At 58.2% G+C, this 8,867-nt stretch overlaps 1 long non-coding RNA gene across 1 annotated transcript in view; it reads right to left on the bottom strand.

The window, feature by feature from the left end:
• The window catches only part of LOC111523888, a 24,544-nt gene extending 15,996 nt beyond the window's left edge, over positions 1–8,548 (bottom strand). The window contains exon 1 of the long non-coding RNA XR_002725626.1: positions 8,248–8,548. This is a non-coding gene — a long non-coding RNA (uncharacterized LOC111523888). The remainder of the gene's footprint in view (positions 1–8,247) is intronic.
• Between the last annotated feature and the right edge of the window lie 319 nt (positions 8,549–8,867).

Consider the following 8,867-nt stretch of genomic DNA (forward strand, 5'->3'; position numbering starts at 1 on the left):
GCTCCGCCTCCCGGGTTTATGCCATTCTCCTGCCTCAGCCTCTCAAGTAGCTGGGACTACAGACGCCCGCCACCTCGCCGGGCTAGTTTTTTGTATTTTTTAGTAGAGATGGGGTTTCACCATGTTAGCCAGGATGGTCTCGATCTCCTGACCTCGTGATCCGTCCGTCTCGGCCTCCCAAAGTGCTGGGATTACAGGCTTGAGCCACCGCGCCCGGCCTTCAAAACCAGCTTGAGCAACATGGTGAAACCCTGGCTCAACTAAAAATAAAAAAACTTAGCCGGGTGTGGTGGTGCACGCCTGTAGTCCCAGCTATTTGGGAGGCTGAGGTGGGAGGATCACGGAAGCCAGGGAAGTCAAGGCTGCAGTGAGTGAGACACAGTTGCTCCACTGCACTCTAGCCCAGGCCCTGTCTCAAAAAAAAAAAAAAAGAAAAGAAAAAAGTTGAAGAACAAGGTGGGCGTGGCTAGAAGGTCAGCGTCTCCAAGTTCCCAGGGGTGTCTGGTGGTCTGTGTGTCCTGCCCGTGATTCTTGAAGTCTTGACTTTGAAGTCCCTCAGGGTGGGAGGTGACAGGCTGTCTCCTCTCGATCCCGAACCCTGAGCGTTGGTGCATGGGGGTTGGGGGTGTATCTGTGTGTTCCCCGCATGAGTTCCTATATATATGCTCCTGTGTGTCTGTTTGTTGTATGTAACTGTGTGTGCATGTGTGTACTTGGGCCTGGAAGGCGGACCCGAGAGAGGAGGTGGTCAGGACCTGGCAGACAAAGAGCCCATTATGGGGGTTCCAGCGACACGAAGAGCCCTCTGGGGGTGTCCGCGGGGTCACGGTGATGGCCCAGGCTGTCTAGACTGGCAAGCAAGGGTGCCTCATTTCAGTGATACCTGCGTGGGCTCTCTCAGGTCCCGCCCTCCGCAGGCCGTCTCCCCCACTTCCTTTCCAGCTGTGGGAATCTTTCATGCCAGGGGTCCTCAGACAAGGGGCTCCTCTGTCCCACCCAGCCCATGGGCGGTGGGTGGGCTAGGAGCCCAGCTTCCTTCCCAGGCCTGCCAGATGTGAGGCCAGGGCTGGGGAAGGCGAGGAGGTTCTGGCTTCTCCAGGATTGGGATTGGGGACTATGGAGGGGCCAAGTTGAAAGACAATTCAGGCCGGGCGCGGTGGCTCAAGCCCGTAGTCCCAGAGCTTTGGGAGGCCGAGGCAGGAGGATCACTTGAGCCCTGGAGTTCGAGATCAGCCTGGGCAACGCAGGGAGCCCTCATCTCTACAAAAAATAAATTTAAAAAGAATTTTTTTAAATAAGGGAAATTCAGACACTTCTACTGAGGCTTATGGTGCTGGGTGACCCTGGTCTAGGTCAGGGTGGGCTCCGCCTCAAGAAATCTTGCAGGATATTTCTATGGGTCTATAAATAGGGGCTTCAGGTCCAAGCTACTTTGCTGAGCTATTTTGGGGGGTTCCGTGGGTGTCTGTAAGTCCAGGTGGGAGTGTGCTATAGCAGGTGGCTGTCTCTCCACCAGTTGTGTGTGTGTGCGTGTGTGTGTGAGTTCCTGTCGGCTTCTGTTTGTGTGTGGATGTCAGCATTCCTGTGGGTGTATATCATGCTAATTGTGCATAATTCCAGGTCGACGTGTGAGCCAGTGTGCGTGGGTGTCTGATGTCTGCTGGTGTCACTATGAGTGACTGGAGTCTGTATCATCCACTCATGGTGTCCCCCTCATCCTATTCCCCACTAAAATGTCAGGTGTGGGAGGACAGGGATTTCATCCTTTTTTTTTTTTTTTTTTTTTAGAGACTAGGTCTCGCTGTCACCCAGGCTAGAGTGCAGTGGTGCCATCATAGCTCACTGCAGCCTCAAACTCCTGGGCTCAAGCGATCCTCCCGCCTCAGTCTCCCTAGTACCTGGGACTATAGGCACACGCCACCACGCGCAGCTAATTTTCTTTTTTTAACTACTGGTCTGAAGTGATCCTGCCACCTAGGCCTCCCAAAGTGCTGAGATTATAGGCGTGAACCACTGTGCTCTTTCAGATTTCCCTCTTGTTCACAGCTGCATCCCCAGTGCTAGAACAGTGCCGGGTACATAACAGATGCTCAATAAATGAGTACTGGGGCCAGGTGCAGTGGCTTACGCCTGTAATTCCAACATTTTGGGAGGCCGAGGTGGGCGGAATCACCTGAGGTCAGGAGATCAAGACCAGCCTGGACAACATTGTGAAACCCCATCTCTACTAAAAATACAAAAATTAGCCGGGCGTGGTAGCGGGCACCTGTAATCCCAGCTACTGGAGGCTGAGGCAGGAGAATTGCTTGAACCTGGGTGGTGGAGATTGCAGTGAGCCGAGATTGTGCCACTGCACTCCAGCCTGGGTGACAAAGCAAGACTCCGTCTCCCAAAAAAAAAAAAAAAAAAATGGGTATTGGGTTTCTGGGGATTTCTGCCTGCCCGTGTGTCATTTCCCCATGAGTCTGTGCATGCCAGTGTGTGTACATGTGTTAATTGTGTCTGTGTGTATGTCAGTATTATTGTAGATGTGCAGGTGTCCAAGTGCCTAAAGAAGCCTCAGGGTAGGTGACGATGGGCATACGACCACTGGGTTCGTGCTCATGTATCTTTGTGGGTGACAGTATCATTGTGGGTGGCTAGGAGGATCCATTTTACTGTGGACAACTGTGTGTCCATGTGTGCAGTTGTGTTCTTGGGCAGGGGTGGTCTGTATGTGTACATGTCAAGACTACCGAGACCCGCTACACGGGAGGGAGACTAAGGTGGGAGGATCGCTTGAGCCTGTGAGTTTGAGGCTGCAGTGAGAGCTGTGATCGTGCCACTGAACTCCAGCCTGGGTGACAGAGCCAAACCCTGTCTCAAAAAACAAAACAAACAAACAAAAATTTGGGCCAGGCATGGTGGCTCAGCGCTCTGGGAGGCCAAGGTCGGGGGACAGCTAGAGCTCACGAGTTCGAGACGAGCCTGGGCAACCAGCAAAATTCCATCTCTACAAAAAATACAAAAATTATCCAGGTGTAGTGGTGCACACCTGTACTCCCAGCTACTCAGGAAGCTGAGGTGGGAGGGGTGCTTGAGCCCAGGAGGTGGGCCCAGATTGCAGTGAGCCTAGATCGCGCCACTGCACTCCAGCCTAGGCAGCAGAGTGAGACCCTGTCTCAAAAAAAAAAATAAAATAAAAAACGATGGCCGGGCGCGACGGCTCACACCTGTCATCCCAGCACTTTGGGAGGCTGAGGTGGGCGGATCCCCTGAGGTCAGGAGTTCAAGACCAGCCTGGCCAACATGGTAAAACCCTGTCTCTACTAAAAATACAAAAATTAGCCGGGTGTGGTGGTACATGCCTGTAATCCCAGCTACTCAGGAGGCTGAGGCAAGAGAACTGCTTGCCAGGAGATCGTGCCACGGCATTCCAACCTGGGCAGCTGAGAGAGACTCCATCTCTAAATAAATAAATAAGTAAATAAAAATAAAAAAGACGACCTTGTGTGACCTGCTGTCAGATGTGTTTCTGCAGGCTTTGTACCGTGCATGTGTGGGGGGGGGGGCAGGGTCGGGGGGTGACTGTGGGTAACGTGAGTGTGCAGTTGTGAACTTGCTTGGGAGGACACATGGATGTCTGTGTGTGTCCCAGGTATTGTGAACAATGGATTCTGTGTGTGCCTGACTGGTGGGCTTTAGGGATCTGTGTTTGTCATTGCTACCCTGAGTGACATTCTGTGGGTGAACACCCACTTCTGTGTGTCAGTGTTATGCGAAAGGCGGTGTCTATGTTGTAGCCGCCTTCGTTGGTGGCTCCATTTCTCTGTGTGGCAGCCTTTCAATGGGCAGTATCCCTGGATGTCCGAGCCCTTCTGGGTGACGTGTCTACACACGTGGCAGTGTTATTGTGGGGGACCGTATGTGTGTGTCAGCATCACTTTGGGCTGTGTATTAATAGGGTGCTGTACGTCTGTGTATAGCGTGTGATTTTGGGGGTCTCCACCAGGGCCTTGGGAATATCTAATCCTGGCTGGGTTAATGCATCTGCCAGCAGTCCAGGGTGTGGAATGGGTAGAGAAGGAGATGAGGGGAGGGGAACCGAAGCGTGGGGCGGTGGGGGGGACCTCTCAGTCCTTATCAGCCAATGAGGTGTCTTCTCCACCCTCCCACCCCCAACCTGCCCTCCAGGGCAGGTCGCTTTGAAAGGCGCCCTGTCGCTTTAAAAGGGCTCCCCGGCAGTGGGATTCGGGGCCATTTTTCCTTTTTATGGCCAGTTTTGGAGGGCGGGTTCCTTCTCGCAAACCTTGGCCCCAGTAAATACCCTGCAGCTGCTGCCGGTAATGACAGGCCGGAGGGGCGGCCCGCGCTGGGCGCCAGGGCTTCCGGAGGCGGCGCGGCTGCAGCACCCCCAGCCCGCGGCCAGGCCTGAGCGGGGCCCCCGCCGGGATCGGTCTCCGCAGGCCCGAGCGCCCATGAACTTGGCCGGAGCAGCCTTCACGAACGCGCGCGCGCGCCGGGCTGGACTCTCTCCTGGCATTCGATTTCCGAGCGCCCCACCCGCCCCGCGCCCCCAAGAACAAAGCTCGCCGCCGCCCCGGCCCGTGGCCTCCCCGCGCGCGGTCAGGTGTCGGGCGGTCGGGGCGCCACTGTCCCCACGCCCCCCATCGCACGTCTCCGCCCGGCGGGGGCATCTCCGCTCGCCCTCCCGCTGGCGGCCCCGGCTCGGGGACTCGGGGTCCTATCCCCTTTGCAGAATCTGACCCTCCCGGCGCCCCCTCTCCCGAAAGGCCAGACGCAGAGATGCCGCCGGGGCCTCCCCGCCCCCCTTCCCATCCCCAACAACAATGGAGGGCCGGGCCGCAGAGGCCGGGGCGCCCGCCCCGGGGCCGCGAGCAGGTGCGCGAGGGGGCTGCGGCCGCGTCCCGCCCCGCCCCGCCGCGCCCCCTCCCCGCGGGCGGCCCCCGCCCCGCCCGTGCCCCCGGTCCGCCCGGCGCCCGCGCTCACCTCGACTGGGGCCGCCGCCGCATTTCCCCCTCTTCTTTCCAAAACCCGCCCGGAAAAGCCCCCCGGGCCCGAGGCGCCTGCACGGGAAATTGCATTTCGGCGGCTCCGGGGCCGGGCAGGGGCTCCCTAGGCCGTGGGCGGGGGGGAGGGGGCGGCGGGGCTCCGGCGCCGGCTCGAACCCGTGGCCGCCGCCTCCCGCCCGCCCGCCTGTCTGTCTCGGTGACGTGCCCGCGCTCCCCGCCGCCGCCGCCCCCTCCCTCCTCCCAGCGCCGCGCCGGGCGGTGGGTCCAGCCGCGGCAGTGCGCGCCCCGAGGCCTCCCGCCAGGCGCACCGGGACGCACTCGGGGGATGCCCGTGGGTCTACAAGACGCAGCTCCCGGGGCCCGCGCGGGGGAATCGGGGACACGGAGGCGCGGGCGAGCACACGCAGGGACCCAGACGCACGCAGACCTCAAAGGCGCCGGGGGGGGAGCACGCGCGCACAAAGGCACGCGGGCCACAGACACAGGGAACGGTGTGCAGGGGGCTGTGAGACACACACCCAAGGGAGGGGGTGGCGGGACGTGCAGGCGTGCCGGGCCGCACGAGGTGGTCATAAAACCCAGCTACACACAGAGGGACACCCGGGGGCACCAGACACATGCAAGATACACAGACACACCACATCCAGGACAGGAGGGAAGGTCCTTAGAACCGAAATCTACAAAAACACGGCTGAACCCCGGGCGCGCACAGCTCACACAAGACACACGGACACACAGGAGATCACAGACACACTGGGGTATCCACAGACCTGAGATATACCCCCCAACATACACACGCAGTACCCCAGGTACACAGCCACAGGAACACCGTGACACACACAAAATAACACATGGATATACACATAGAACCATAACACACCCATAGAGACACACACAGATCTACAAAGTTCACAGACACACACATATATGTACAGCCACTCAGGTCAAATGGACCGGTCGCAGAGGCAGAGAAACAGAACCAACAGCCTCATGCACAAGACCCCCAGCAGGTCCCAGAGCCACAGGGGTCCACGTAGACACACACACAATTCAGGGGCACGTGGGGACGTGTACCTGGGACTGTGAGACAAACATGTATACAGGCCAGGTGCACAGACCGCATGCCATCTGTACAAAGGATGGGGTTCCCTGGATCTCCCAAAGATCCTTGCACAGACTACCCCCACATACCCCCCCCCCAGGCACCGCCCCCGCCCCTGCGCCGCCCAGGTATAAGAGCATGCACAAGGCAGGAATGATCCTACCCTGGCTGAGGCTCCACACACTGACCCTGCCCGCAGTGGCCACCGCGGCTGGTAGAGGAAGGTCACATCAGGGCAAACCATGGCGCCAGGCAGCCTCCCATTGGCCAGGGCTGAGCTGACAGATTTCTCATTCTGTTTATTTATCCCCTACCCCAGTCTGAGAGGGGGATGGAGAAACCTTGGCTGTCCCCCTTCCAAGCCCAGGCCTTAACCCTTATGGGGCCATGGCCCTTCCCCACCTGACCGCACCCCTTCCTTCCTTGCAGCCCCCTCCACCACAGTCCTGCCTCAGTTTCTCCTTGACAGGTTCACCTCCCACATCATCCAACTGCCTTCAGGTCTCAGCCCAGAAAGTCTGGTCCCAGGTCCAGGAGAGTGGAGGTCTCCAGGACCGCTCCCTGCATCCCCAACCCCACCAAAGTTTAGAGGGGCCAGCCCTCGTCTATACCTAACCTCTCCCAAAGGAAGTCTTTCCCCAGAGTGGGGGTGGAGAGACACGCGCAGGGGAGAGAATGGGAGTTCACTGCAATCTAGTAATCATACCTCAATAAGGTGGGGGGCGGTCAGCTCTGTTGATGCCCCTCCTGTGCCACCCACCCCCTCTCGCCCCCACTGGCCAGCCCTTCTTACAGAAAAGGAGCAAGGGGGCCGGGTACGGTGGCCCAAGCCTGTAACCCCAGCACTTTGGGAGGCCGAGGCAGGAGGATCGCTTGAGGCCAGGAGTTCAAGATCAGCCTGGGCAACACAGAGAGACACTGTCTCTACAAAAATAAAATAAAATAAAATAAAATTAGCCAGGTGTGGTGGTGAGTGCCTATAGTCCCAGCTACTTGTAGGAGGCTGAAGCAAAAGGATCGCTTGAGCCCAGGAGTTCAAGGCTGCAATGAGCTGTGATCGCACCACTGCACTCCAGCATGGACATCAGAGACTTCATCTCTAAAAATAGGGTATTGGGGAAGGAGTTCCTCTCTTAGAAAAAGAGGTGGAGGGCGTTGGGGAGGGACTTGCTCTGGAATACTCAACATTCACATTTATTCATGCAATCATCCATCCATCCATAGACATGTATAAACCTCATCTCCCATCCAGACCAGGGCAACCTCTGAGGCAGGGACTATTCTATTTATCTAGAGGGGTGGGGGCCCAGGGTAGAGTTCTCCCCAGCTGTATTTTGGAACCTTCTTCCTGGCCCCAGAAGGGCTTATCATCATCTCAGACTCTTCCCACAAGCCAATGAAGTGAATACTGCCGTTCCAACAGATGGGCAACCGAGGCCCAGACGGGGGCTGCCCTTGCCCAAGGTGGCACCACCTGTAAGAGGCAGAGCTGGGGCCAGGTGCGGTGGCTCACGCCTGTAATGCCAGCATTTTGGGAGGCCGAGTCGGGCGGATCACGAGGTCAGGAGTTCGAGACCAGCCTGACCAACACGGTGAAACCCTGTCTCTACTAAAAATACAAAAATTGGCTGGCGTTGTGGCATACACCTGTAATCCCAGCTACTCAGGAGGCTGAGGCAGGAGAATCGCTTGAACCCGGGAGGCAGAGGTTGCAGTGAGCCGAGATGGCGCCACTGCACTCCAGCCTGGGCCACACAGCGAGACTCCGTCTCAAAAAAAAAAAAAAACAAAAAAAAAAGGCAGAGCTGGAATTCTTTTTGTGCGAGGCCTTTTCCCCTTTTCCCCCTAGCTCTTCTCCAGGACTGGCCAGCTGTCCGGCCCGCTGAATTTCCTGCAGTCACCAGCAGGGGGCAGCAAAGTCCAGCGCCCTCCCAGCTGTGGGCGCCGGCGGGACTGATCTCAGCTCTCAGCGCAGTCTCCTCCCTGCCACCTCCCACTCCACGGTAGCTGAGGACTCTGCCTGGATACCCCAGGCTGGAGCCTCCACTGCCCAAATGCAGAGGCCCCAGAAGGAAGGACCCCTTCTTAAATAAAGCCCCCTAGAACTGCCGTCCCCACAAATGTCCAACTCACTCGGTGTTTCTCTACGTCTAACTCTCCTTCTTGCTGCAACGCATTTGCCGGGGCGGGCGGCCTCTGCATTCCAGAACTGGGTCAGACCAGGAGAGAAGATTCCTGGATCCTGGCCCAGTGGCCAATCCGCCCTGGGCTTCTCACCCCCCAGACTCCTCTGAAGATCCCCAGAGCCCAGCACAGGATGGGAGGAGCGGTGGGGGAAGCCCCAGCGCCCCAGACGCCTTAGGGCGTGGGAACTGCCCTCCTCCCTACACAACCCCGGTCCCCAGTTCCTGGGGCCCCTGCCAGTGCTGACTCATAGGGGGAGCCCAGGGCTGCGACACACCAGCAGCTCTTCCTGAACCTCTCCCTGGGAGTTCTCACCTCCTGTCCCCTTGGGGGTCTCCGTGGGGACCCAAGGTGGGTGTGAGAGTCAGGCAGCCCTTCTCAACTCCATCAGCCCGGAACTCCAGCCCCCGAAGTCCCCCAAGGCTGTGGCCATTGGATACTGGGTGGATGTGTCAGGGGGTCTTGGGTGCTGCCCCTGTGTACTCAGATGTGGGTGTAGCTTGCACACGCAGTCGTCGACTGAGAGAAAGCCCCGAGGAGGCAACGCCTAGGCCGTGTGAGTGCTTTCC

The sequence above is a fragment of the Piliocolobus tephrosceles genome, chromosome 21 (assembly GCF_002776525.5).
Source record: "Piliocolobus tephrosceles isolate RC106 chromosome 21, ASM277652v3, whole genome shotgun sequence".
Classification (NCBI taxonomy): Eukaryota; Metazoa; Chordata; class Mammalia; order Primates; family Cercopithecidae; genus Piliocolobus; species Piliocolobus tephrosceles.